General features: G+C 38.4%; 1 long non-coding RNA gene across 1 annotated transcript in view; it reads left to right on the forward strand.

Moving 5' to 3' along the window:
- LOC118160312 overlaps positions 1-25093 on the forward strand; it is a 49716-nt gene that overhangs the window by 19531 nt on the left and 5092 nt on the right. Inside the window, exon 2 of the long non-coding RNA XR_004747416.1 lies at positions 6943-6951. This is a non-coding gene — a long non-coding RNA (uncharacterized LOC118160312). The remainder of the gene's footprint in view (positions 1-6942; positions 6952-25093) is intronic.

Genomic DNA, 25093 nt, shown 5'->3' on the forward strand with positions numbered 1-25093 from the left:
CTGTTTGCCATGTGGTCATCTAGATTGCAAAATATTGTAGATAGCTACTGAAAGTTCATAGAGAAGCAAGCGTACACTCACTTCAGGTAGAAACTGCATTAATGACTTGTCTTTATAGAAATGTTATGACCAGTTGTCCAAAGAGAAATTCTGAATGTTTCAGACATCAATGAAAGAAAGGTATTATTAAGATATCAGGAAAAGCATGCGTCTTCTTAACAGACAGGAATTCATCTTGAAACTTGACTGTTGCTCAAAGAAGAGGATTAGAGATGAGAGAGATAATGTTATGTCCACATAGATCCTATTCCATGCTTGCAATATGGAAAAAAATATGAAAAAAACAAGAACGGCAACTTTAGGTATGGAAGAAAAAATGTGAACCCTGCTGAATGTGGGACCATGAAACATGGACCCATCCTCAGGCCATCTGTCTGTGTTTCTGTGAAATGAATGGTTAATATATTTGCAGAACTTGTGGAACATGTCCTGTGATTAGCCCTCCTTGCAGTGCAAAAAGCAACAGAACAGATGCACTTTTCATGGTATCCTGGCAGATACCACAAAAGGTCTGAGAGAAGCAAGAAGATCCAGAAGCAGAAGATACAAAGCTGAGCACAGCATCCAGCAATGGAGAAGACATTTGGGTAGGACATCAGGAGTCAAGCCCTGTTGAATTCTTTGCTGAGGAAAGGTGGAAAAAGGATTGCAGAGATAAGCTGTGCAATGAATATTTTGTTTCCCCTGAGATCTGTACTTATGTACTCAATATTTCAATTGTTGAAGACATATCAGATATCATTTCTCAGGACAAATTTCTTTGTACTCCCACTTCCACAGTCTTGTCCAATATATGATCAGGTTCCACTTCACTCAGTAAAACACAATACAACACTGAAATAAGTATGAAAAAAAACCTGTGCAAAGTCTGCACAGTATTTTAGTGACAAGGGAAAGCTCTGATCTTTAAATCACATGCAAAGAGCATAGTTATTAAGAAATCTGAGTCTGGAAGAGCACAGGAGAACCAGATTTCTTACAGCAATTAAAAAATTCACATGCTATCTGTCTGTCCCTGAAAGTGCAACAAGCGATAGCAGTGAATGTTGTTATCAACATTTCAGTGCCAGCTGGGGTAAAGCAGTTTCCAGCCAGCTTCCCAATGTATAGACTGTCTTTTCCAAAATGCACTGTGTGTAAAGTGCATCTCAAGCAAGAATTTGGAAATAATCTCTTCTCTTTAACCCCTTCGTGTTGAGCTCTGCAGCATTGACCAGACAGCTGATGCCAAAGGGAATGTGGACCATCCAAAGCTGTTCTGAAGTCTATGAATGAAAGTCCACCTGGCCCATGCCACAGAAGGCATGCATGAGTAGTGTGAATGACCTCAAGTGCATGGGCTGTGTCAGTAGCAAAGCTGTACCAAAGATTGAAGAATATCTCTACAAAGTTATTCTAATGAAGATTTAAATGAGGAAGACAAAATCAATGTTTTGACAATATAGCTAACATTCTTAATGAAGTAAAAAGACTTTTCTCTTTATTAATGATTTTTTCCATAGTTTTATTAAAAATATTCTCAAATAATAGATAGGTGAAGTCTCACCATGCAAAATAAATTATAAGTAAATATATAACTGCCAGACTGTCATTAAGAACAAAATTTTATCTACTAAGCTACCAATCACAGAAGTTTATGATATGTAAATAAAAGTAAATGGATATAGATGGCTTCAAAATAATTATTAGACTTTGCTACCTTACATGGCAACAGCAACATGGCAACAACAGGACTCCTAGCTTTGTTCATAGGTTTATTTAGCAGAGATTTCTTAAAGGCAAATGCATATACAAAGTAATTAAAAAACACTGATACTCCTATTTCTGCCAGGAAAAAGTTTTTAACAGAGCAATACTAAGAAGAGAGGAGCACAATATCTCATAGAATCATAGAATGGCTTGGGTTGGAAGAGACTTTAAAGAGCATATAGTTCCAACCCCCCTGCCATAGGCAGGAATGCCACCCACTAGATCAGGTTTGCCAGGGCCCCATTCAGCCTTGTCTTGAACACCTCCAGGGATGAGGCATCCTCAACCTCCACAATCCACATCCACAACCATCCACAATCGCAGCAGTAGTCTGATTAAGTTTTAAATATGAAGATAATTATTAAAATACGAAGTTTAAGATATTTTGAATTCATCTATATGTGTAAGAGGCTGCCATAGCTCCCACTAGCAACACATCTGAGGGTAAGATTCAGAGCCTGAACTTTGGTATCTGATAGCCCTGGAAAATACTGCAATAGCTAGCAGAGTGGCTGCTATCAAGAAGGGTTTGGCCTTTTTCCCCTTTTCCTCTCCCTGTCCTCTTCTCCTTTTCCTGTGTTTTGGACTAAGAAAAACTTTGTATGGGACAATTTGTCAAAACTTAAGTGATTTGGTTTCAACACATACCCCCTCACAATAAAAGTAATCCATGACTCATAATACTCATGTCACTTTCAGGTGACCAAGGCACAGCACTTTCAGTTTGAGAAAGGCCTGGCTGTGGCTTCATCCATTGTTCATTCAAAGGCCTGCAATACCTTAACTAATGTTATTCTGGAATCCCCAGTTTCTCAATGACCTTATCACAGACCACTAAATAAATTCCAGGTGATTCGTCCGGAAGAAACAAAATATTCAATGAAATCGACCAATACAGTGATAAGCCATTTTCACATTCTAGTGCAGAATATGAATCCATATTTTTAAATTTTCCCCAGATCTGTGATTTACTTCTAGTCACTTTGAGATTTGCACCATCTGAACTGACGACCTAGTAATCAGAAGTATGTTTGTTTCTTTTAGAACATGCCTGAATTAGGTTCAGCAATGACTGTGATCCAGTACAAAAATTAAGACAGAAATATGAGATTTTTCTGATATCACAAGTTCTACAGAGGGCTGATCAGTTCAAATCGATGGTAGTACTACCACTTTCAATGGCAACAATGGATGAGGAAGGAGTGCAGGAGAGGAACATTCTGCATTCTTGTCTAACCTGAAGTAATACCATTATGAATTAATTTTAAAGCCACTGGAAGTTTGGCTCAAAACTAATAATGGAAACACTGACAAAACCAAAGTTTTGTCATGAGGGATGGTCTATGGGCAGAATTATTTGAAACAGTTTAATGTTAATAGACTAGTCCTCATTTTTACTATGTATGCGCAGTTATAGAAACTAAGATTTTAAGCCATATTTAGTCTAAATCAAGACTTTTTACATTTTTGTAATACAATCCTTTGAAATACTGTAAAGTATCTCAACTTAGAATTTCTTAAATTTTGCTGTGAGACTTAGAATTTCTTAAATTTTGCTGTGACAGAACCAAAATAATCTGAAATTTCTGGGGTTTATTTCATATTTATTTCAAAGTAAAATGCTGTACAGCCTAATGTATCATCAATGAAATAATGTGTTGTTAAGAAAAATGGCTATTGAATACTACTTTAATTCCTTTCTCCAGCAGGTGGTGAAATTATTGTCTACTGTAACAGTATCTGTTGTAGCAAGGTTGTAACTTAATATGAAATGAACATTAACACTCTTCTGATATTCTAATTTTTTTTTTCCTTAGATTGTTAGAATAGGGGATAATAGAGTTAGAAGTAGGAAGTTGAGTGTAATAGCTACGTAGCCAAGATACTTTGCTTCACACATTACACTTCATTACCTTACATAACAGAGTAGTAACAGTGCATATTACAATTTTTTACTACAGGGTGAAGAAGTGAATGGGATATAGTGTGACGTCAAATTAGGGTTCCAATCATGCAAATTTTACATCCAGAGTAACTTCACTTCTCTTCAGAAAACTCAGTCAGCACAATGACTTTCATGCCCACAGTTACATATAGATCCTAATCCCAAGAACTTCTGAATATGCTTCACTTGAAATCCCTAATGCTTACTATGTTTTGAAAATGGATCATGAGCGTTTTGTTAAAACAATAATCATTCGTAAGAACAAAGCAGGTATCAGATTGACTCAGCCTTCAGTGCTTCAACACCAGATTTGGTGCAAGAATCCACCAATTAACAGTGACAGTATAAAGATGTAAAATTATATCGTTAGCAGATACAAGTATTTGTAAATTTATTTATTTATTTATTTATAAGATTCATGAAGGACATATTTCAGTCCACTGAAATCAGTTACCAAGCTCATACTCCGAAAAGTGCAATATATTACTGGATCACAATGTAAAAATTACAGTGATAGTGGCATCCAAAGTCATCAAAGTTCTTTAAAAAAATATTGAGAAAAAAGCTCAGCAACTTAAGCATGCGAACAAGCAAATTCCTATCCTCGTTGTTTAGAAGGACACAGCTGTGAAATTCTCCATAACACAGATATAAAGCGAAGTTGTAATAATTACATCAAAATTAATCATTACTTACAACTGCAAACTTCATTCGAAGCCATCATAAAGGATGTAAAGTCAAACATTAAAAAGCTAGGAGATGCCAGAATTAAGGCTGTCTGTGTAACCTCAGTTTAGCCCCCATAATGAATACACCATATAATGCAATCTGCAATTATGTGATAATACATTATTTTCTGTAGGATCATTGCCTTACTCAGTGCGCAGTGAGGATTAAGTACATAAGAAAACCAAAAGGAATAGGCTATGCGAGTTTTCAGAGCTTGGGCCTACTTCAGTTGAACTTAATGACAAAACTTTTCAAGATTTCACCCCTGAAATGGTCTTAAATTGGACAGTTAATTTTGTTGTGGAAGCATGACTAGCAATCATTGGGGGTGTGGGGGGTGGACATGACATGACACATGACACGGCACAACATACAACCACCAAACAACACAAAGACAGTGAAGGAGAAAACCCCCCAGCCTGTTATCCTTCCTGTTCCTGCTGCTTTCCTCTCTCCTCTGCTGGAGTTATTTGCTTCCTCAATTAAAAGATTAAAACAAGCCACACAGACAGCTGATTTGACATTAGGCCCAACTGAGGAGGTAGAAATTCTGGAGGAAGTACAGGGAGATGTGGCCAGGGGCCAGGAGTGGGTGGTGACCTGTGAGCACAGCTCTTCTGCCAAGCAGAGCTTCTCTTACATTTGCAGTCAGAATATATCCTCCCTCCCCATCAGCCACTCATTTTCTGACCTCTTCCTCCCTGACAAGGTTTTTCACACTCTCAGTTATGCCAAACATAAATCATCTGGTTGTGTAGCTGCAGTCTATTGTTGTGGCCTCATCTTGCCGCAGCAGGAATGAGCAGCCAGGGCCTGCAGCTAGGCTGTAACCCCTCTAAATAATAATGCAAATATTCTATTTTTAAAAAACAATAATCAGATTGGTAGACTAATTACTGTTTCACACTGCTACTTTCAACTATCACAGATTTCAGAAACGCAAGTTCAGAAGTTCAAATATTATTGCCATATTGCACTTTGAGAAGAATATACAAGGATTGTGGAGCCCCATATGGTGCATTGGACTATACTGGTACAGGTAGGACATGAGAAAATAAGACCTGGTAGTTAAAAATAAATCCACCTTGTAAAGGGTGAATCTTTTCTAAAAAAATGCTGTAACATTTTTGAAAGGAGATAAAGCTGTGAGCAGACAGAGGGGAAGTTATGAACATAATCTCCTTGGATTATGAAGACTAAACAGCATTTGACATATTACTGCGTATTGCACTAACACATAAGGTCAGGAAGTGTGGGACAAAAGGCACTGTCTTTGTGTGCTTACAAAACTGACCAGAGGCAGATTTCACCAATTAAGAGAGTTACGAGTCAATAACCCAAAGAAAACTATGGCCTGGCTGCCTTATCTAGTGATAAAATAGTGCCGTATCATCCCTTGTGGCTAGCAAATGCTATGCCACATTGGCCATTTCCCATGGTGGTGGCGGTGGCTGGTTGTGGTGCAGTTGCATTTCTCCCTCCAGCTGTAGTGCTCTCCCTTGGTGAACGGTGCTTGTTTTCTCATTCCACTCAAAACGTAGAGATAGCTGCAGTGCATGTGGCTGAGGCTACAGAGAAAGGAATCAGATGTTGAAGGGCTCAAATAACAGTCATGCTACTCAGAAGTTTCATTCCTTCCATGCAAGTTGGAATTTACATGATTGGGAAAGGGGACTGAAAGGCAGACAGTGTATCTGCTGTACAATTGCAAAAAGGTTTCCAAAAGCCAGAGAGTAGGAAGCACCTTAGAATAATGAGAGGAATAATGAGACATCAAGGAAAGATAAGAGAAAACTTAGGGATATCAGAAATATTCTTGTAATTAAGACACTCTCAGAAAGTGTGCCCCTGTTTCCTGAGGGAAATCGCTGTAACACCATGCATTCATCCTGGGCTGGTGCTTTGTCTGAGACTGTCTCCTCCATCAGGTACAGGCCACTGACAAAAAAGGGGAAGAGGTATCTGAGACGTTACTGGGCTGCAGGAAACTCTGGGACAACATTTTTCAAAGTGGAAGCTTTAAGGGGGATTTGTCCTTAATCCTCAAACCAGTGCAAATCAGAAAGAGGCAGCTACAATAAGGCTCTCCAAGGCAGCATGTAGGCACCCACTGTGTTTTCCTTTTCTCAGAGTGCACTGGAAGTTGGCAGATGCCCAGTTTGTGTGGAAAATCAGTCCATCTCTTAAAAGTGCAAGAACTACTTTTAAGTGTCTGGTTTGGGGAATTTGGCCTCTGTTTCTCCACCATTTTTTTTCATTTCCCCATACATCTTTAGCAGGAAAATGGGTTTAACCTCAAGAAGAACAAATTAAGTAGATGGGGATTTTTCCAGGATCATTTCAGTCACAACTATGTATAGTCCTAAACAGTATGAGGGTATGATTCAGTGATCCAAACAAACTTCTGGGTTGCGACCAACTGCCACAAATAGATTTTTGCTCTTTTGAGGAATAAAAAGATTCTCTGTGTACATTACACTCAGGATGTGACTTGGGTTACTTCTTGTTTGCTTTTCATCATGTTCATGCTTATTCTCATTTTTATTGTATTGCTTTCATCTTCAGTAAACAGAATGACTTTTTAAAAAGCCCAACCCCTGTATCTGCAATTCAAGATTCCTTGTGAGTTGGCATAACTCAAAGAACTGTAGTCTAAGTTACTGACCTACCTCAGATCTGCTCATTTTTTGGTTGCCGTTTGCGTTTTTCAGTGGTAGGAAAGTGACAGTAATATATATAACCTGGGTTAGCATGTAGCTTTTTCATTCTGCTCTGATAGTTGAGCTACCAAATAGTGAGTGACAGGAAACAAACAAAGCTAACAAAGAAAAGAAAAAACAGCAACAACAACAACAATAAAAACTGCATGACATAAAGTAATAAGAAATGAAAAAATATGAAATTCAGGCAAGAATAATAAAAGCAAATCCTAAAATAAATGGCAGGGTTTGATTTTGCAGTGCTGGCTTACAGCCAGGTAACTGTCTGAAAAGTAAAACAAGTGAAGCAGATACACCTAAGGTAAAAATAATGTGTGTATTCTTTTGAGGAAAAAATGGACTAGAAGAAAATAAAAAGATCCATCAAGAATGATAGAATTTTGTGACTTTAACCTCTTCACTCCCACTTTGTGCAAAAGAGCTGTTTCTATTTCTCCCTGTTGCTTTAGAAAGAGGCACATTAATAAGCGTGTAAGAACAGTAGTATTTTGTGAACAGAGGGAGAAGCTGGAAATGTTTGAATTTACATCCTAACTCCTCTTTCTGTCTGTGACTTATACCTATGCATGTCCTTCTAGCTCTGTTTTAGATCTTCTGTGGTCCTCTCAATGTGGTCAACAGGCCTTATGAAACAGTTTCAGCAGGACAGATAAAAAAAAGAACTGTTCTTCCCCAGTTTAAATACCCTTCTTCTTATTTCAGGAAAGCCCCATAAAGCAAAATGTCTGCTGAACTGGATCCAATCACTGCTCTCAGTTACAAGGGTGAAAACAGATTTGGCCCATGACAGGAGGAACTATTTCATAGGAAAAGTGCTTTTTTACCCACAAACCTTCAGTAGTAGCTTGCTTGGATTTTGGCACAAATGCTCCAAGACAATTTTAATCTTAATTCCTTCTATCCCACAGGGATTTTATTTTATTTTATTTTTGCACTTGACTGGGACCTATATTTCCATGACTATACTTCTTGAAATGCTTTTTAAAGCACTCAGAATTAAATGGCCGTCATGATTTTTTATGTTTATATATTTATTTATTTTTAGCAAAAGCCGATCCTAACATGATAGCCAAATCTAAAGCAACTTTTCTATGGCTCGGAGAGTTCTTCTCCTCTAAACCCTGGAAGATATGAATTTTACTGCTGTTTCTGTCATCTGTCAACTGATAGGAGTAGACTGGCTACAAGGAAGTATACAAAGATGAATAAGATATTCTTCAGTCATAAACTCATCCTTTACATACATGTCAATGGAGATATGAATCATCAGTTGCTGAGCAAAGGGAAGCTCCCACAAACATCTTTCTCACAGCAGGTTTTAGCTCTCATTTTCTGGGTTATGACTGGCCACAGTTTTGATGCATAATGGACACAAATCCCTAATGAAGTCCCTCCCTGAAGGAACTTTAAAATTACCCTTTTGCAATGAACTCCTCCTGTCCTTCTTCACAGCGATAATAGAGGGAAAAAGAACCCTTATAGTTTGGTTAAGCTAATTTGAAATAAAAACTACTTATATGTCTGCGAAACCACTTCTTAGTGAAGAAGAGTAAACATTGGCTTTTTTATGGCTACTGCTGTATATATTTTTTTCCCTTATCTTAATGCAGATTCTTGGTATATTGGTGTATAAATAGAGGCAACCTATCCATTTCCCTTCCAGATTTCCAAGAAAAGTTACAAGCCAATTAGCTTGTATCATAAGCTTTATTGGCAGCAGAAAGCCAGAATCACAGGAACATTTGGTTCCCAGGAATTTGGATCTCGTAAGAGAGAGACAGTGCCAACACTAACCAGAGTGTCTGCCAGTTGTTGTTCTTCATAGCTACAGCTGGCTGCCATTTCCAGCAATGCTGTAGATGAAGGATCGATACCTGATCAGATTGACTTTATGAGAGGTACAGAATCAGTGGGACATAAGGCTATTTAGGGAAAAAGGTGGGCACCCTCTGAAGACAGGAGCTGGAGAGAGAGGGAACAAAACTCCAAAGCCTGGAAGGGTTACTGACTGAAAGCTTAAGTGGTCCCCTTGGCTGGTGATGTGACACCCAGAATGTATAGACTGTGAGGTGAAAGGATATTAATCCTTCAGAAACGAGATCATGTAGCTCTCAGTAATGAATCCTGCACAATTTGCCTCGTTCTACCTTGATCTCCCTCCCTTGAGTCGTCTTTTCTCACAATAAAAGTGATATTTCTGAGACTGTCATAGCCCCTGAAACATGTCAGAACATTATTGTTGTAATAACTGCATCTCAATATTCCTCCTGTGCAGTCTCCTGAGATATAGAAAATACTGCCTAGGAATCCTTATTTATGTCTCTAAAGCAACAGGGCAAGGTTACAGCTCAGACACATGAAGTGCACTTCTCCGTTTGCCTTCAGTGTCCCCAGCAATTGCCTCAGCAGCTGAGCAAAAGACACAGAAATGTCCTTGGTCTTGTTTAACTTTTTGGGTCACCCTTTGTAACATCATTATATTCAAGAGAGCATTCATCTTTGGTCTGTGAGCCTCCCCCTACTCCCACCCCCCTGGCAGCCTTGCACTAAGTAATTGGTGTATCACATCTGGGAAAAGGGGATAATAACACTGCTCCAACTCTCTGGGACGTCACAAGGGGAAAATAATCAATGAACATAGTGCACTGAGCATGAAAACCTTTGTGCAGCCACCATGTGTATGTGGACATTATTGTTCCATGACACAGCACCAATCTAAAAGGAAGCATTTTTGTTTGTTTTGTAAACCATTCATTGCTAGACACAGCTAGGACAATCCAGCCAAATGATATCTCAGTTGCTCAGTTTAGTGCAGATTTTAGGAGGCCTTAAGTTATCACTGTTTCAAGCTGGGTTACTTCAGTAGTTTCCAGGGAACTCATCTGGCTCTGTAGCAGCGCTCCCTAAATCTCTCCTTGAGCAGCTAGGCCACCGGCATGGAGCAGGGAACGGAAGAAACATGGCATTTCCCAAATGCAGTAATTGATTTAGCAGCAGTTTAAAACAATGTTGAGTATTGTCAAGGATGTTCCTTTGTGGCACTAAATCAAGTTCCTCGAGATGGATTACATACTAACCACATACTATCTAAAAATCTCAAGGGCTGTTTATTGTTCAGCAATTTATAATAGCCTTGTTAGAGGACTGCATATCAGGCATCTCTGGAGTATGGGAAGAAACAGAGACAAATAGCATACAAACTATATTGAACAATTCATTACATTATATTGTCGAAACCTAAGCACAGCATGCAGATAACCCTTTTATGCATGCTGCCTTATTGAACAATAATCACTCTGTAATGCTTCAGATATTTAAATCATATTTATAATCACACATTTTAATGCAACATCCCTCATAAAGTTTTCAAGGCATTTTACAGGATGCATAAAGCATGGAAAAATACAAAATTTTAAGATGCAGATTCACCTACCACAGGCCCTGGAGGTGCTAATGAGGTAGATATACAAAACTCTAAGCTGACAGTTTAACTGTTTAAGTAGTATATATAATAATTCAAACATGTTTTAGGATATCTTTAGCTATAAACCTGTTCTTTAACTAAATATTTGGGCTAGGTTGTATAAGTGCTTATTTTCAGTTTACAATTATGGTGAGAAACAGCAACCTTTTTTTTGGTTCCTTATTTAGAATCTTATCCTTAAAAGCTGGATACTGAGCTGAAAAATAAATTACTGGGGGAAGTTTCTTGGTGTCTTTGCGGAGTTATAATGTATATAACAACATTTCTCCAAAGTGCACAAAAAAAAATCACTCTGCTTGATGGGCCATGAATTGCATCCTCACAAGCACAGATCTGTGAATGCTGCCCTGTATTGTCTGGAGCACATCATCCTATGCCTCAGTTTCCCAGTTTATTTAGACAGATTTAATGATTATTCTGTTTCAAGCTTTTGAAACATATATACCTATGTATGTGTGAATTGTACCTTATTCATGGTCATTGGTACTGTTCAGCTGATGCTCCTATTCATCATTGTGTGCTACAGCACTTAAGGATGGTTTCCTGAATAGGTGACCAACACAGCTGGTGATAAACAGGACATGCAAAATGTGCACTCATGTTATCTCCTATTGCTCCGGGGTATGCATGTACCTGAAGTGAAGTTGATTTGCCCAATGGTATATTAATTCTTATCACAGAAGTGCCATGCTTCCTGCTGGAGCAGGTAGTAACTAGACTAGTCATCTGAATACCTTCCCTTTTATTCACACTTTATTTGGTAGACCACAACTCCAAAAATCAAGATTAGACTAATGAACTCTCAGGAAAGTTTTTCTGAGTTATTTTATTCCATGCCTCTGCAGAAAATTCTGGAGGTACTGACAACTTTGTAGTTTATTTTTTATTTTTTATTTTTTTCCAAACATATTTCACTTTGACCAGAAATATTTTTTAATACATTGTAATGTGTAAAAAGTGTGGGAGGGTTGGGATATTTTTCTTGATGGCACTATGTGCATGTGTCTACATTCTCATGGCATATTTGTGGCTTGCATTCAAACTATAGATTGATTCTCATTTCACTGCTTCCAGCCATTTTCCCCTTCTTTTGAGTTAGCACTTTGATTAAGGAAAATAAGGATCAAATAGCAGGGAACTCTAAGTCAAAATACATGCCATTTTGATGCTTAAGGATCTCAAGTACAGTACCTCATAGTTTGATGGAATATAATTAAGCAAACAAGATGAATAGATGCCAAAACTCGTATGGAAGAAATAGAGAACAGACAGATCCTACTGTGGAAAAAGAGCTGGCTAAACAACATAGTCTAGGAATATGAGAAAACTTGGAGTATTGGAAAAGTTTTCCTGATCTTTAAAAAAGATTATAACAACATTTTTGCAAACCTTTCATGTCTTCAGAGATGACCAAGGAAGCCCAGTGAGTTACAGGAGATCCAGGTTTTGGCTAACACTCCAAAGGAAGGACTTTCTCCTGGCGGCTTTCACAGCTGGGTGGCCGGTGGGGAAGGCAGCGGGCAAGAATGGCAGGTGAGGAAAGCTGGTCAAAGATATTTCTAGTTTCCTACAAGCTCCTGAGTCAGGCTCAAAGTACAGTGGTACGCAGTAACATGCTATGCTGCCGTATTTTTGCCTCAACCTTCAGCATGTTCCTTGTTTCTTTTGGAAATGCCAGTTGGCTTGGGGGAAAACATCTTTTGTAAGGGTAAAACCAAGCCACTGCTCTTTTCAGTTGTATTTTACACCTTGAGAGACGATGGCCCTGGCCCACAGGTTGTCATGGATTCTGAGCTGAGCAGGAGCCAGGTTCCCCAGCCAGGGATATAACCTGTGCTTAGGCCTCAGCTTTTTACAACGGTGGGGCCATAACCTATCCCCACTCCCCCACTTCAAGCACTGTTTTGGAGAAGCATTTTGTCACAATAAATAGGCTTGTAAAAATTCTGCATTCAAGCATGCAGAGAAAGAGAGAAAGGAAACTGAGGGAAAACTGTCTTCTCTTGAGGCTGCTGCCAGCACACAAGACAGCAAGCTGGTGCCCACAGATCACATCGTCTCAGGACAGACTGAAGTTGTCCATGCTCAAGAATCCCCTTATGAAATACATAAATATTGTGTGACAGAAAGCAAAAAGGGCTGGAAAGACTTCTTCTGTGTCAGCATGAAGGTACAGTTGGAGCTAAAACACAGGGCATCAGTCATGAACATGGACAAACTGCAGAGACATTCTCAGATGACTTTCCACATTGTTGTGCTGACATTTCCTCATTTCTGTCTGAGTCCAAAAAATATCACTATTTTGGATGCATACCTATATTGAGCTTTCTTTCATACTTTTCTACATGTTTTTATTGTCTCTTTTCCTGTCTAGTCATAATTTTCACCAAAAACAACATGTGCGGATGAGTTTTAGTTAGTGGCCTGAACACATGGTAGGTTATAGAACAGTGAGCAGTCAGAGACTGTCAACCTTACCTAACGGAAAAAATAGATAGGGGGTGAGAATAATAGCTCCCTTGTCTGCTAGTCTATTAATAGAGGAATCATCAGTATAGCAAAAAGGGCTAGTAATAAGATTTTTTAAGGATGGGGGTAAACCCTGGAAATAAATGAATTTGTATTGCTAGGTGGATTGTTACAGCATAAATGAAATGCTTTGATAATTTTTTTGGTTACTGAAATATAGCATCAAATGTTAGTTGTTGTTGTTATTTTTATTATTCTGCTTTTTAAATGTTTAATCATTCTTTTTTTTTTTTTTTTTTCCCTTTAGCATCCATGTCCAAAAAATACATAGAACTTCTGACCTAGGAATATATTTGTACAACATCTCAAGGCTTTTCCATGGCAACAGGCCTTGTCAAGCTGTCACAAACACCACAATGACAGATTTTCAAGCAGTTCCCAAATAAATATGATTCTAGCATATAAATCAAGAGAAATGCTTTTCATAAATGATGAATCGTTCTAAATCTCTGGGACCTGAGGTAGGGTGCAGGTAGAAGAGTAAAGAGCCAATGTTGCACCATGAAAACTAGTAGAATATTCTACACTATCATTAGGACTAAAGTCCATTCATTTGCAAAACAAAGGAGATTAAAGGCTAGTTCTTGAGATGTCCTGCCACAAAACTGAGCATGACTGACTTCAGTCAAGAGAGCTTCTTAAATTAATAAAGATCTCAAGAGTTGAAGGCTGGACCCTGCCAAATGAAGAAAGATTTGGAACTATAGCTGGCACTGGCTCTGCAGTATGTAGGTATTCAAAAGTCCCTAAAGATGTCAAGGAATTCAGTATTGAACATTCTTATCTAAAAAATTAACTGGAAATCAAAATCTGCCTTTGAGATATTTTCTGCTTCTTACTGAATTCCACTGAAGTCAGCAGAACTAGTAGGAGTAAGGATCTTGGGGAAAAAAAAAAAAAAAAATTAGAAATGAGCTGTAGCTAAGACATATGAGAAGAAGTGAGTTTAGGCAGTGTTTGTCGTCCCCCCCCCTCCTACCCCCCCAACTACCTCCCCACACCATGGTATTTTACAAATATTTACACTAGAACAGGATGTCTCCGCGGGAGGCAGTCTCCTCCACCTATCTGTCAACAAAGAACCTGAGCATCTCAAGTGAAGCCAGATGATATTCTATGTATTACGTTAGCTATGGTCATAACAATGGAACTTTCATACTATATTTTTTGTAGTGTTACCATTTCTTATTTGATCTGCCTTCTCAGAACACCCTCCAATAGTCTTACCTTGCTCTTTTCTTCCCCTTACTCAGCTTTATGCCTTCACTCATGCTGCTTCCTAACACCTTAAGCAGTCTCCATGACCTCATCTGTCAAACGTCCTTTTATTCACTTCCAAAATTTCTTTAAAACCCACCTCTTCCAGTAAGCAAGCTTTCTCCTTTTATCATTTATAATTCTGTCTGTCTTGTTTTATTTTTTTTTCTTCCTGTCCCTCTTTATGTTTCATGTTGAAACAGACAGAGCTGGTAGTATCATCAGTAACTAAAACTGCCTGACATTTCCCATTACAAGATTTTGTTTTTAGTTGCTTATAATTTTGCAGCTTTAAATTACTTGGACTGAATTTTTCCATGCCAGGTGTCTCAAGCAAAATTTTTCTGGAAAGTTTCAGCTAGAATGGTTTAGACAGTTCTGAAAATGTAATTAAGGAAAAATGCCATGCTTGGGGCATTTGAAAGAATTCTTCCAGGCACATTTTTGAAAAGCAGTACTAGCTCTATGTTTTGATGTAGAGATTTCAAGGAGACCATGAATCCCTTGCTTTTTGCTTGAGATCTGCCTCCCTCTGCACCCTCAGAAAATTGTCAGCTTATGGCTCTCCCCCTAAAAAAAAACACACACACAAAATCAAACAAACAAACAAACAAAAAAAACTCACTTAAACTTACACTTAATGAAGAATTGTGAGACTTTGACAGCTAAATTCCCCAACACAGTAGGGGCTGGAGTGGAAAAAGTCAGGAAATTCCAGAATTACAGTTGCTTCTGTAGTCTTAATTAGACCTCCACCTTGCATGTAAGCCTTAGCATACTATATTTAATTACATGATCACATACAGGTTTTTTTTCCACTGGACTCAACCTCATGCAGGGCACAGGATGGACCCATGCAGCCTGCAGTGAAGAAGGGCTCATTTGTTTGCAGAATCTGAAAAACAACCACTCAGGTGGAGGAGGCATGGGAACTGGGAAAGAGGAAAAACTGCTGTACTTTGTGTAGTTGAATCCTTCCTGGAGATTCGGACATTGCCTCTGTGTCTGCCGGAAGAGGGAAAAATTTAAGAGGTATTTAGCTGGATAGCTCTATGGAAATACTCAGTACCTACCTTTCAGTGAAAGAACCAGGATTCTTAGAAAAAAAATGGAATCTGATCATATATCGAAAGGCTATATCAAAGTGTACACTTGAAAGAGGCCTGAATTAAAACTGCAGAGACTTAATATCTAAGTTTTGCATGTTGTGCTTTATAGCTTTTAACCATCTTTTCAACTAAAAAAAAAATAATTAAAAAAAAATGTATTGCACTGTGAATTGTCCACAGCATATCAGATCTGGACCCCATCTCTAATCCCTGAGAAGCCTTTCAGAAATGTTCCAACCCAAAAGGTAAATCAGGTGAAGTGTTATACTTCTAAATGACAATTTCACCAAGCATAGCAGTTCACATATCCAATATATGAACAAAATAATGATTGTTAGGATCTGGACCTCATTTAGTATGAATTGCCACTGCTGGTGTTCAGAAAACAGATCATCACAAATAGCAGATAACTGTAGCACTTTCACGTGAGGGGGAAGTGCACCTGGATGTAACAAAGGCTGACATGGAAGTCTGATTCTCATCTGTGCAAACCCAGCTCCGGCAATGGAAAGGGATGCCAAAGTGGGGTTCAAACAATACTGCAAGGACAGAGGGATGGAGCCTTGCTGTGTAAACAAGAAACTGCACCATATGCACAAAAGTCATTATTTCAATAAAATACTTGGGAAAATAAATTAGGAAGATGTTTGGCACCAAGGCTAAGCTTTATCAGACTAGAAAGGTTTTCGGAGTTTCCCATGAAGTCCTGAATGTTATACAGGAAAAGAAAACAACATCTAGTAATGCTTGTGCAAAGCAATAGCTATATCTGAGTAGATACCAATTAGTTGCCAAAAAGTACTGTGTATACATGGCAGAGGTTAAAATAACTAAGAAGGCTTTATTTCTGAAGCTCTTCCCTTTCTAACATAATTTATTAGTCATACCCAGTTAGCACATTCCTAGAAATGATACGGACATCATCACATTAAGAGCTGAGAGAAAAAGCATAATTAACCAAACAGCTAAACTGTTTTCCACAATTATTATTCAATTCCTTAATAAAGGATTTATGTTTCTTAAAACACATTCAAAGTCTTTTATGTTGAAGAATTTTTTTATTATTATCTTATTTTGTAACAAGTAGAACAAAAATCCTGTGTATGGGTCAGTCTTTCATTTCACTGAAGTCAGCTCCTTGGTTTAGGAAGATGTGTGGATTCTTATATCCCTCACATTCACAGTTCTGTACACAGGAAGGCAGAAAACTCACTTTGAATTAAAAGGTAAATCTCATTAATGAAGGCAGAAGTTTTTTTAACTTTTGAGTCTACTTCAGAAATATTTTCCCTGTATTATTTTTCAAGAATTAATAACAAAAACAAATTAAAATAATAGCTTGAAACTCCATCATCAAATTAACTCAAATCTGCATGTCTGTGTTGTGGAACAATGATCCCTTATAAATGTTAGGTATTTTTGAGAGGGGCATGTCTTTGTAAAGGAGCTATTCTTGCTGTGCTTCATATGACCTTTTTTTGAACACTGTTTTTTCTCTTCTCTTGTGCTTGTTTTCCTGAATCTCTTCTAAGCAGTTTGAGAACTCGGTATTGGCTGAGCAGTGTCTTAGATTCTGCAGTCTTCCACTGAGTTTCAGGCTAGGTTAAACATGTTCACCCACCCTTGTTTTGAATTGCCATATGCCAACAACTTCAGTGAGCTTTAATAGATAGAGCATTTGTGGGGAAGCATTTCATACAGATGCCCATCTCTTGTGTTCAGCCAATTCCCCATCAACAGCCAAAGTGTTTATCCACGCAGTATTTTGCAGTTTTTGGGAATGTTTGCTCATTATCCCTGTAAGCAGGGGATGGGCATTAAAAATGTTATTAATCATACATTGCAGGTGACTGTAAAAGGTTTTGGGCTTTGTTTATTGGATTTTCATGTTAGCATGCTGGTAGAAAAGTGATTTATTTACTTTTTTTTTTTTTTTTTTTGGGGGGGGGGGGGGGTGACATCTGCCTCTTTTTTCTTTATAACGTGACCTTTATCTGTGTCTTCATGACTTACAGAGTCTGGTCACTGTATGTGGCTGTGGTTAGGCAGACACCTCTCAGGTGCTGCACCTGAGCAGACATAGTCCTCTTCCTGCCTAATCTAAGCTGCTCTGTGGTCTGTTTCTCAACCAATTTTAGTGTGAGAAAAAACAGGTTTTTTCATATGTCCAAGACATTCACCAGGAGAAGAGATTCCATACTAAATTTAAGCATAAGATGTAAGTGCGCACTGGCAGAAGATGCTCATACCACAAGTGTAGCTTTCAAACTGCTGAAACAAGATCCATTTCTTATTTTCTGTACTGGGCTGGCAACCATACCACATATGAAGCATACAGCTCCCTTAAAAATAAATGTGTTTATGATGTATTGCAAACCCAATCAGACTTCCCTGCAAAGTCAGCACAGACAGATATCCTTCCTGCCTCCTCTAATGGGTAAAGCATCCCCCTTTCTGGATGTTTCTGGGGCAACAGCATGGGCAGACACCTCATTTGTCTCCAGATCGCTTCTCCCTGATCCCCCTCTTGCCCTAGCAAGGTCCTTCAGAGCTCATACCCCCATGGTAACATCTGGGAGTGGGGGGCTCACCCTGGTCCACAGCCCTTTGTCAGCAGGGATTAGGGTGGGGGAGAAGTGCCACAGGACATGGGGGTCTTCTCACAAAAAAGCAACAGTGGGTACAGCTGGGTCTTATACTCCCCAAGAGGACTTTGGTGTGATCTGGTGCAATACAAAATAGCCAAGCTGAAGGTTTGTGCAGAAGGAATGAATATTTAATATATATGTGCATAACTGTAGAATTCTTGTGTATTAATGTACAATATATTGACATTTACTATGAGAATTCATGCTTCATAAACATGGAATTGTTCTGTTTTCTCAATTTGTGCCAGTTTCCTATAAATACAGAAATTGGATACTTATCCCTAAAGCTATCTGATGGAATTCAAAAATAGATAAACAAAGAATAGCAATGCAATTCAATCATTAAAATTCAAAAAATAAAATAAAATAAACACAACAAACAAACAAAAAAATATATCTGCCCATTATCCTTTTGATGAATCTGGCCTTTTGCCTCAAAACCACTACCAATTTCAGCTGGCATAAGAGGAATATTTTATGAATACTACCCAATGTTCACTGCACTGAACTGGAAACGCTAGTCAATAACAGCTCATTATCATCTAGATGAGAGGCGAATTAAGCATAAGAACACCATACTAATGTAACATAAAGGTTGAAATACAAGGCAGAAAGATCAAGAAAAATCTAAGTTAAGACTCTCTACACAAGAACTTAAGGACTACGGGGATTGGTTCTGAATTTGTATTTTTTTAACATGCTGGAACACTCTTGAAATGAGATAGGTGGAGTGACAGATGTGCTCCTACAGGATTTATCTTTTTCAAAGACTGATGATTATAAAAATAAAAATGTTTTGCAGGAAAGATGGAATGCATTCAAGGCTCTGTCTAAAATTTGCCTTCTTCATTGATAACTTCTCTTCCCACAACTTAAGCAGCCTATTTGAATGATACGGCTCCCGAGATTGCATCCACCTCTCTTGCCAGTTTCTTCTGAGATTATGCCAATTTTGCTTCTTAATGACTTGGTAGATCCTACTACACCCCAAACCCCCTCCCCCCCCACCCTCCCACCAAGCTTTCAAAACTCTGGTTGTTCAGTGTTTTAGGTGGGATGAAAAGGAGCCAGTGTGCAGCTCCTGGAAATTTGTCTTTCTGTTTCTTCAGAGAGTTTGCGTTCTGGAGGTGCCACAACAGAAGGTGTCCCTACTACACTGCACAGACCAAGTTTCAAAGTCTGTCTGTCCAGACTGAGCTCACTAGATGAGTAGCCCAAACTTCGTGACTCTTTCTCCACAGGATCAAAATCTTAGTTTGAAGTCAGTGTGAAACCAGCTTTTTAGAAAACAAGATCTTTGAAGTGGAGGCTGTGCCTCCTTCTGTGTATTAAGTCAGAGCAGAAGCGCCACCACTTGAAGCAAATTTCCCATTGCCTCCTAGCTGCTGAACACTGGTTTGGTTCTCAGTGCTGCCAAATGTCCACATGACATCCCTTGAGAAGGAAGCTAATCTAGACACTCCTATCCAGGTGCATGTAATAAATGTCAGGTGTCAATGTCTTAACTTCTAAGAAGCACAAATTCCACAGATCCACATAAACAACCAGGCAGTGGAGAGTCTGTGAACCACATGCATGGGTGGGTCTTTTGGCCAATGAGGCCAAACTACATCTTGTCCAAAGTAAAAACATCTACCACACGTAGTGTAGCTACATGGACCTCAACATTGGCTGCTTCAGTCTGCAGATCTGCTTCAATTATGCCAAATTACTTGCTAATGTAGATGTAGCTAGACTTGCCAGTGTCCAGAGTCAAAACACTGAAAAGAATAGAGAAAAGGGCACCAAATGCAATAATGTTAGTTTAGCCAGGCTCAAGAAGGCCAAGAGCTTCAGTGCTTTCCTTGATTGATTATAGTTTAGATAATTACATGTTATATTTTAGAGTCTTTCATCAATAAGTACAGATACTTCGCTTTGCAAAGCAGGGCTTGTGGGGAAATTTAACCTTTAAGCCACTAGAGCTTCTGGAAGTTGAAATGAGCTTTGATTTAGAGAAGAGGGCAGAGTGGGCCCAAAATATACAGGGAATATTTCATTTCCCTTGGCAACTGAACCATGACTGCCCTAGCAGAAATTAACTGACCATTTAGGACATGAATGTTTGATTGAAGTTAGGAGGACTGTAGACAAAACTAGAAATTGCTTGGACCCAGAGTATAATAATCTGAGACTTAAGAAAAATAATGAAATGTGTACAAATTAAACTAATTTGGATATTAGGCCTTCATTTTATGTAAATGTAAATCATATAAGGTCACCACCAGAGCATTTTTAGGCAGAAATGACATATAATTAAGAAAAAATAGTAGTAATCAACATGAATCTTAAAAAAAAAAAAAAAAAAAAAAAAAAAAGTATATATATTGCCCTGATCAGATTAGAATTTTACCTGGGCACATATATGTGAATATGTGTACCCATGTATTTTATAGGCAACTTTATTCTGTTTTTGTCTGTGAAATTCAGTGAGAGGATAGACAGTCAAATCTTGGTCCTGTTAATTCTAGTGTGGATGTAGCTGTGTTTTTGTTGTTGTTGTTGTTGTTGTTGTTGTTTTTTTAGTGAGAATTTTGGTCCAAATTTGTTTTTCTTTTAAATCAAATAATCCAAAGTCAAAGTCAATAAAGTCAATGGTAGTGGGTTCACTTACAGCAAGTAAAGGAAGTGTTAATGTGGGAAAAAGCAGATTAGAATATAGGGTAAATCTAAATAAAAGGACAGACAGTGTAAAAAGTAACAGCACATCACTGTGGAAGATGGGAATCAATACAACTATATTTTACATGACATATTTTCTATTCAGACTAAATATATTCTGTCTTGAGCATATTGTATATTGCCCTGACATCATTTTGCCTTTATTCGCATGCTGTGGTAATGCTATCTACAGCATATAGACTTCCATTGACAGCATTTTGCCTTTCCTCAAATCATAACATTGTCTACACAGACATCCACTGACATTGTTTTGCCTGTATTTTCTACTATAGACTTGCAGTGACATTGTCTGGCATTTCATTATGTTACATCTCAGCAGAATTCTCTGAGATTTTTTACCCCAATTATTAAAGGTTGCATTCAGGCTCCAGAGTGCTCTATTAACATAGTTCAGCTTCCACTTCTTATTGAAGGATCTCAAAACAGTGCTTATTTATGGGCTTCTTAATTTTGGGCCAGCCGGGGAAGGAGGTTGCAGACACGCCTGAGTGAGGCACACATTCTTGCTGACCTCCAAGCTGCTCTGCTGGGTATTGCTTCAGGTGCTCGCTGGCATCATTCCACCACTGCCCGGGTCACCGACACGCAGTTTGCTGTAACAGTGCTCTCATCTTCCCGGATCGGTAACAGGAAATAAGTGGGCGAATTAAAACTGTTTCAGAAAGGGCTCTGCAGGTGGAGAGCCTTACTGGTTTCAGTGTGCTTCCCTGCGGGAGTAAGGGGAGCTGGTGCAGGTGGATTCAGCCTTCAGCATGCATTTCTCCTCTGCCTGCCTGTGCAAAGGCTGCTGCTGCACTGGGTGGACTGCTCCAAGCGACAGGGCCCCTACACCGATTATCTACACTTCTACTTTTAAATATATAAACTTCCAGGTGCTTGAAATGAAGTAATTTGCAGATCTGAGAGCAGTTTGACAGTGTAGTTATTGTGACCACTAAAATGTTCCCTGTTTGGATGGAGTTTATATACATATAGCCGTGCCTTTTCATATTTAACAAATTTAATCTCTCATCAATATACCTGAACAAAAGAAAATGCCAGTTATACCAGTGACCCACACTGCGAATGCAAGGGGATTAATACTGTAGCACACCACCATACTCTAATATTTCTGGCACCACTGGAATCCCTCATGATATACCAAGTGCAAATGAGGCAATGCGGGGAAGGTGAATTTAGGGAATGCAGTGCTGTCTTGTGAGCTTGCCCTGTATTTTTATTCTATAATACATGTGAAGTATTATCATGGTTCAGAGATGTCTGCATCCATGGGTTAAAAAACAGCAACAACAACAAAGAAACAAAAAAAAAAAGCTCCAATAACTGTATTTGAAAAGACTTCTAGGTTTTTAAAATGCATTCATTCTACCTGGTAAACAGAAAGCTGGTGTTATTTTATCTTCTCTAAGCACGGCAGCCTTTCCGAAGTATGGAAACCATTTATCTGCTTTAGTCAAGGTGATTTCCATACCAAGGATTGTGCAGAGAGTAATTGTGTGTCTGCATGTTTGTATACCTTTTCATTGTTTCTGGATAAATTAATTAGAAACCCCATACTGAATACAATGAAATGTGCTTTGCCTACCTTTAAGAGCATCATTAGTATCTCCTTCATATTTTAATAAATTGCTGTGCTGTGGAAAGCTGTACCTGTCTATTATTTGCTGAGCCAGAATGGTCTCCATTATGCTGGAGACAGTTTGCTCCTATAAAACGCAATGCAATCTGAGGCAATATGATCATGAGCAGCAAAATAAAAACTTGTTATATAGAATACTGATCGCAAAAGGGAAAAGCTTGGAAAAGACAATTATCTATTGAAATATATAGTGTCCAGAGGGCAAATGTTTATTCAATGTACTGGCAACAAACTTGTAACATCTTTTATTGAGGCTTTCTTTACAGTTCTCGGTGTCTTCAGATATCTCAGTGTATGTTTGCAACGTTATTGGATCTGCTGGTCCAAATCCTCAGCCAATGTCAAGTGCCATTGCTCTGCAGAGCTTGTGAATGTAACTATCTGACAGCAGTTAAGCATATTGCCTAGTATTTGTGTCTTGCTTGACACAGTTAAAATTGAAGTGGGGTTGTTATTGTTATCTTTTTGTTTTCTTTTGTTTTTAATGTTATCATTTATAAGATAGGTCCCTTATATTTCTTTTTTTTAAAATTGACTAGAAAGTTTGTAAATGACCTTTTCAATACAGTAACAGCTGAAGCCATGATGCAGAAGCATTGTACAGTGTTTTTTTTTAATGCAGCCACATGTGACTGTGGCAGAAAATGATTAAAACAAAGTGAAACTGTCAGACTTTAAAGTGGGTTTTAATTTCTTTATGAGCTTTGTCTATCATCTCATTCATAATTATTTTATTTCATACTCTCATCTTATGAGAACTTGTCAAAAAGCTTTTGAAATCCTAATAAGTAGGTTCACAGGCTCTTCTTTAGCCACAGTTTTATTAACCTTTTCAAAGAAGACAGAAAGCCTTTAAATTAAGCTGATCTGCAGGCAGCTAATTTTTGTAGTGTCAGAAAATCATCGACTTCTGTAGTTTGGGCTATTCTTTCATAAATAAACATTTAAAAAATAAAACTGAAACAGCTTTTAATGCAATCTGTGTTTACTAATACAAGCTAATAAAATCACATAATATTACTTTGTATTGTTCTAATGGGTATTACATTATACAACATGAATGCTATATTAATTGATGCTATACATCACCACAGTACTTGCTGTGCAACCCAGAGGAAGAACAATTCGTGACTTTGCTAATACGGCAGACTTACCAAAGCCATAAAGTCCTTTAGAGACACAAAATATGAAATAAGTCTTAAATAGGTTTATTTGCTTTGCTTGTTATCACATCACTTTAATTTGGATTCAGCATGCTGTGTAAGAGGCGTCTGCTAGCTGTTTAGGAGATCCCAGATGCACCTTCATGTAGCTCCTGGGAGAAAGAACTACCCCTCACCCTGAGCTGTACCTGACAACGTGGAAGGCTAGGAGCAACGCTGTCGTTTTTAGATATTTGAGTACATGTGTATGTAATGTGCATAGATTTACACATAGATGAGTATATCCTGTATGTATATATAACGTAGGTGTACATGTGTATATGCACGCATATATATACACGCAATGTCATCTTTAACTAAGTGTCATTTAATCTTGCCAGTTTGGGTACTGCTAGCAGCAAAACAGTTCAAAGCCAATTGCTCAGCACAGGCTACAAAACTCTCTAGAGGAGCTGGATAAATGTATAGACATCTTGCCTATATGGGACTCGGTGCTTTAGCAACTACTGTGTTATTATTCCCCAAAAGATCTAAATTAAATTAAAATGAGGAATATTTCTGTGAACTGCAGAGCTTTGAGCACAGAAATTACCCATGGGTCTATCCAGCTTGTCCTCAAATTTGGGGCAATAATGGAGAGACACCGAGAGTTTACATTGACTCCTTAACATCCATTAAGAGGATTTCTTCTTCCTTTGATGAAAAGGAGAGCAGGTCAATAAGGTTCAGTTTGAAAATTTCTCTGCAGATAGATCTGTCAAAAATTAGACCACAATCTGCAGCTTCATGCAGAGTGCTGCAGCCAGAAGGAAGCCAACTGAAGGAATAAAGAGCTCGGCCAGGTACAAAATTATCTCAGTCATTAGCATAGTCTTCAACCTATCAGACAAAACTTTAACACTGCAACAATTATCTTTGCACGGAAGCTCTGCCAAGACAGATTGAACCTAGGGTAAGAAAGGAGTTCAGACCAAGCTTATGAAGAAGGCCCAAGTAACCTTGGTTCATTGTTGTTAAAAAGGCAAGAGCCGGGGGGGGGCCGCGGGGGGGGGGGGGGCCAAGATGAAGAGTTGAAAGCTGGGTGCCACTGCATGCCTGTGCAGGGCAAAGAAGTAAGTAAGGGCCAGAGGTAGACTCCAAACCACCACCTCCACAGGAACCTCAGTTTATCACTGCAAGGATAATGAAAGAATGAAAGAAATTAAGAAATACATTAAGAAAGTAAGAAATATGAAAGAAATTAAGAAATTAAGAAATTGAGAGAGAAAGAAAGAGAGAGAGAGAAAGAGAGAAAGAAAGAGAGAGGAAGGAAGGAAGGAAGGAAGGAAGGAAGGAAGGAA

The sequence above is a fragment of the Oxyura jamaicensis genome, chromosome 1, assembly GCF_011077185.1.
Source record: "Oxyura jamaicensis isolate SHBP4307 breed ruddy duck chromosome 1, BPBGC_Ojam_1.0, whole genome shotgun sequence".
In the NCBI taxonomy this organism is placed as follows: Eukaryota; Metazoa; Chordata; class Aves; order Anseriformes; family Anatidae; genus Oxyura; species Oxyura jamaicensis.